This window comes from Orbicella franksi, chromosome 11, assembly GCF_964199315.1.
Source record: "Orbicella franksi chromosome 11, jaOrbFran1.1, whole genome shotgun sequence".
NCBI lineage: Eukaryota > Metazoa > Cnidaria > Anthozoa > Scleractinia > Merulinidae > Orbicella > Orbicella franksi.
In genome coordinates this window covers 21,764,273-21,770,015 of record NC_138155.1, presented here as the reverse complement: position 1 = coordinate 21,770,015, position 5,743 = coordinate 21,764,273, and the positions used below count along the sequence as shown (strand labels likewise).

At 41.7% G+C, this 5,743-nt stretch overlaps 2 pseudogenes; both read right to left on the bottom strand.

Annotated features, from left to right (window-relative positions):
- Positions 1–3,293: 3,293 nt before the first annotated feature.
- Positions 3,294–4,189, bottom strand: LOC145503361 (uncharacterized; annotated as a pseudogene).
- A 12-nt stretch (positions 4,190–4,201) lies between these two features.
- LOC145502657 (uncharacterized) lies at positions 4,202–5,042 on the bottom strand (annotated as a pseudogene).
- Positions 5,043–5,743: the final 701 nt, after the last annotated feature.

Here is a 5,743-nt window from a genome sequence, read left to right as displayed (position 1 = left end):
ATAGCATCAAGCGAGTGCGTATCGTTTTCACAATGCACCAGAGATATAAGGCCTCATCTCAAAGGTTTCAATTAACGTTATCGAAGCTTCGCTTAAAAGCGAAATTCAGCTACTTTGGGCAAGAGCAGGTACTAATTCGAATTACTTATCTATTTCATTGTCAACATTTTCGCCCCATAATTTGATGTTCTATACCCGCTGTATCGACGGTTCCTACAAAATACGACTTATCCTTAGCGCCCGATAGTCTGGGTTCTAAGCTGGGAGGTGACTTGAAGCGGAATATTCTTGAGTGAGGTAATCTTCGTCTAGGGAAAGGACATCCTGCCCTTCACACAGTTGACATGAAGAATCAAACAAAGCAGACCATTAGAAGGGTACGATATGACTAATCACACTGACGCTGACGACGTTTTTCTTCTTCTTTTTTTTTTTTTTTTTTTTTTTTTTTCCTCGATCGTACCTACTCTCTGATGCGACAGGGAATTTTGCCTGGGCTGATCGCTGTGCAGGACTTTTTTGCGCAATTCTCCCTTGCTCAAAGTTTTTTTTTTTTTTCGCTTTTGGTATATATATATACCCCATTGTAACGTTTCTAACGGCACTTCCCAAATTACAAGTATATGCTCTTTGCAGGCGTTTTCAATTTACTGCAGGAAGCCAAAAAAAATCACAATATAATATATATTACAAGTTAATTTGATTTGCATTAAATATATTTGCAAATTGCAAAGAGGGCGCTAAAAGGGGAAAATATTATATATTTATATATATTGTTTGTCAAACCGTCGAGAAATTATTATTTACCATGATCAGTATTTCTTTCAGGCATTGAAGGTCACAACGCTACCGTTACGGCAACCGATGCTTCATTTTCACATGGCAACTTCCGCCCTATCAAACCTAGGAATTCAAGGAAGAAATGAAAATGAAAATTGCTCGAGATGTTGATGGTCAGAGACAATTCTCACACGAGGAGATTTTGTCTTCCCCAAAGTTTCTTTTCACGGCTGGCAAAATACAAAAACTCAGAAGCCCAGTCAGTTTCCTGCAAAGACTATGAGGCAGCTGAAAATGAAGAAGCGCTGGCAACCTTACGAAATGAGGTATTGGAGCACATACAGCCCAAGCACCCAGTACTAGTCAAGTACGATGGTTACAATCTTTGCGAACTCGTCACCTCACCGAAGCTAAGTATATTAAAAATCGGTAAACTAAGCGAAATTTGTCGCTTATTTAAACTGGAAGTGCCTGGCCAACAAGGAAAACGAAAAGCTCCGTTTCTTGGTGCGTTAACCCCAATGGTATCGGAGTGTTCCTGCTACCACTCAACCGCGTCTTCTGTGAGCCCATGAAATGAGAGTTGCATTGTGATAACTTGCAAAAAAACTTGCCTCAGAGAGTTTTGCAAAGAGCCACCAAAAAATGCAGACTTACAGCTAGACGGAAAGTATCATCTTACCGTTTCACCGTTTCTTCGGTCGTTAATATAAACCATCAAGTTTGAACAACTTAGATCATTCTAAAAGATAACGCCGTGTTAGTTATGCCTTGGAATTGACAGTGCGTGTTTTACACCCAGTCCGTAGTCCGTATTCTACAGTCCACAGTCGGTAGTCCATGTTTTACACTGAGCGCGTTTAAAATATCCCCATACCAACTTTACGGTATCATATCATTGATACTAATATTATAAATAAACTTGCAGCTCCACCAACAAATACTTCTAAAACGTGCCACTCGATACTACTGTAACTGTTAAACCTAAAAATCGATTTCATTAACTTAGATATAGCATTTGCACAATGTCAGATGACCAAATGAATAAAACTAACTGGCGATATAGCGCGCCTCACGATGTTCATTCACAGGAGCTTGTCACAAATTCATTCGCCGTATTTCATCGACATTCATTGTTCTGCGTGGAAACAAACACATTTTTCATGCCAGAAGATAAGTGATTTCAATATCCCAATAGTGTGAGAGGAATTTAAAAATAGATAATCAGTTGAATAAGCACTTGAACGGGGCATGTTCACGCGTTTGGGTGATTTCAAATCAATAGCAATAACTAAGCTACACTCTGGGTAACTGGCTACTTCTCAATCGAGATAACATTGGAGATATCAGTCTTCCAATTTGAAGTAAATTTACCACTTTTCAAAGCTAAGAAAATATACCTTCGTGCCTCTTGGCCGTTGGTCGTTCAAAATTATCATTTTCCGAATTTATTTTGATAAATAAGACAAAGAAGGATAGTTCTTTGTGTCTGTTAACAAGAATTGTCGAGAAATTACGATGGCAGGATCAGGATTGAAGTAACAAGAACTCCTTCCATCCGCCATATTGGCGGGCCGCCAAGGTCATCCGAAATCGACCCTCTCGATATTTTCCAAAGGAGAAAGAACTGGAACTTTTTAACATCCATTTCGTAGTTAGGACCCTAAAACAAGATTGCATGCCAAATTTCAGCAAAATCGGTAAGGTACGGTGGCCGGCCAAAGTTTGAATCGTATAGACTGTGACTCTTAAACATCGAATTTCGTTAACAATCTTCCATGAGAAGTTTGGCCCAGTAAAGGCGAGGGCACTGAAAACGCCACAAGCATATGGTCACATATGCTGCCCCACCCCAGGCAAGAGCAGCACAACCGACATGGCACCCTTAAGTCTGACAGTGAAGCCCACACGATGGGACAGTCGCCCATGCTAACTTATCCCACCATGCTGGCAAAAACTGGAGGCAATCGAAATTAAACTAATCATACGCATTGGTATTGATTGATTGAGGAGCCAACAAGGTGGGACAGTCGCCCATGCTAACTGGACCCACCCTGGTGCCCACTAGTTAATTGAAATAAAAATAAACACACAATGCAATCTGGATTACTCAAAATGAGCCTATAAAGGCAGTCGCCCATGCTAACTGCACTCATCAGGATATCATTATTAAAAATACAATACGAACGACCCATCCATGCAGTCTATAGTGACATCGCGAGACAGTCGCCCATGCGAACTTAACCCGCCATGCTGCCTCTGACTGGAATTATACCAAATTGAATAAACCATACATACTTGCACCGAGGCCAACAACTTACGCGAGGGGCAACAAGGTGGGACAGCCGCCCATGCTAACTTAACCCACCCTGTTGCCCCCTACAAGAATGCAATAACAGTTAAATATGCTACTTGCTCCTACTAACCCTACTGAACCTTGAAGAGACCTAGAGAAGCAGCCGCCCATGCTAACTGCGAGCCATAAGCAGTTCACGAAACTAACTACTGGACCTTTAGGCAACGAAGCTAGGTACCCTTATATATCTTTGGAAAGCATTTGATTTCCAACGGCCTAAAGCACGAATTTGGGCATCAGACAAACTTCGATCTGCTGCATGAGAGGCAGCCCCTATCCGAAAGCTATGGCCCTTATAACGGGAAGGAGCCAAGCCACAAAGCTGAATAGCCATTGAAAGGCGTTGGGAAAAATTCGATCGGGATACGACCAACCCATCCACGGAAATAAAAATAGGGCCTAGTCTGGAGCCTCGCAAGGCTAGATACTTGGACAATAAATCGACCGGACAAGAATGGGGGTGACGAGAAACCACCACTGAAAAGGGGCGCTCATTATAACTATGTTCAAAATTCCCAAAAGTCAACTTAAATGCTGTTAATTCGCCGGCAGCATTCAACAATTTGGTGAGCTGATAAAGTTGGAGAGGAGAAGGAGCACCTTGCTTAGAAACTGATGTAATCTCACCAATACGTAAAAAGGCAGAAAAAGCTAGTGAACACATAGCCTGAAATTGAATTATCTGATAAGCTAAACCTTCAAGAGAAGATGCAGCAGCAAGCAGTCTGTCTAGTATAGGGAGTGTAATCGAAGACGAGAATCTAGGCGAAAGTCCACTTTCCCATACCCCTTCAGCATTTGAGAGACATAAAAAACTTTGGAGGGGTCAGAAAGGCCCATTAGTTTATGACAATAGCCCAGTGCTGAGATATAAGTATTCACAGTAGATGGGGCATAACTAGAATTATACAAATAAGCTATAAACAGGGCCATGACAGATGGTGAGATAGGAAGTGCCAAAGAGGGGTGTTGAAATACTGAATTATGGAACTGATGAAAAAGTTTCCAAGCACGCTGATATGTGGGAATGGATGAGGGCTGAAGACTTGAATGCAGCAGAAATGAAGCTATCGATGCCAGTTGAGTGGCTGTAGATGGTGAGGGATCTCTGTGGGGAGTGGATGCATGTGAGCTGGTGCCAGCTGCCTGAATGTCCGCAATTGCAATCGAGACAACGAATCAGCTAATTTGTTGTGTAACCCGGAATATGCTTAGCTTTGAAGTGAACATTATGACGCAAACATACTAGCACCAGTTCACGTACAAAGAACATCAAGTCCATATCCCAACAAGACTGTTTATTAATAACATGCACTAAGACCTCATTGTCAGTAAAGAACAAAACACGGCGATTTTGCATCTCATGTTCCCACAGATGCAAAATTAACACAATAGGGTAAAATTCTAAATATGCAATATTGCGATTACGCCAGCTATCAGGCCATTCACCATAGCACCAATTTCTACCAAAAATAGCACCAGAACCAAGGGTGCCAGAAGCATCTGTATAAAGCAGGAGTTTGTGCGAATCATACCAATCATCCGAGAGAAAAAATGAACGGCCATTAAAACCCGAAAGAAAATTTTGCCAAACTAACAAATCTGCTTTCACCTCCCAAAACAACCTAATTAGGAAGTGAGGGCGCTTAACACCAATAGTAAGGTCAATCAAACGGCGTAAAAAGGCCCGACCTGAAACTACTACTGAACAGGCAAAATTCAGTAATCCTGTTAAGGACTGAATCTCCTGCAGACTGACCTTACGGCGTCTAACAAAGGCAGAAATAAGGGCTGAACACTTATCTAACTTTTCCTGTGGCAACCGAGCCTCCATTGAGATTGAATCTAGCTCAATGCCAGCAAAAGAAATGATTTGTGATGGGCCAACGGTTTTCTCAGGTGCCATGGGAATGCCCAAATAGCCACAGAGCATCAAAAATAAATCTAAATGTTTCCGACATAGGTCCTCTGTAGGAGAAATATTTAAGAAATCATCTAGCAAGTGCAAAATGTCAGTAATGTGCAACTTATTCTGGGCAATCCATTCAATCGCGGTTGAAAATGTTTCAAACGTTTTACAAGAACTTGAGCAACCCATAGGCATACACTGGTCATAATAATATAAGCCTCGCCGACATATTCCAAGGAGATTATGATCCTCAGGGCGAATAGGAATAATGCGAAAGACGTTTTTTATATCTGTCTTAGCCAGAAAACAACTCGAGCCTACAGACTTAATGCGGCGAATGGCATCTTCTACTGTGGCATACGAAACACTTGTGTGGTCTGGAGAAATTCCATCATTCAATGAAGAACCCTTAGGAAATGAAAGGTGGTGAATTAAACGGAATTCTCCTTCAGCTTTCTTGGGGACTAAACCTAGAGGGGATACACGAAACACCGAAAAATGTGGCGAAGAAAAAGGACCGGCAAGCCTATGAGCGCAAGCCAAGCTCCTTAGAAAGTTTAGCATCCACAGCCGTAGGATTTTGCATGGTAGACAGTAAGTTTTTAGAATGACACGAAAACTGGGGACCCTCGTAATACAAGGGGAAACCCATAGTAAACTCAGTTGCTAAATATTCCGCGATTGAATTGTCATACACA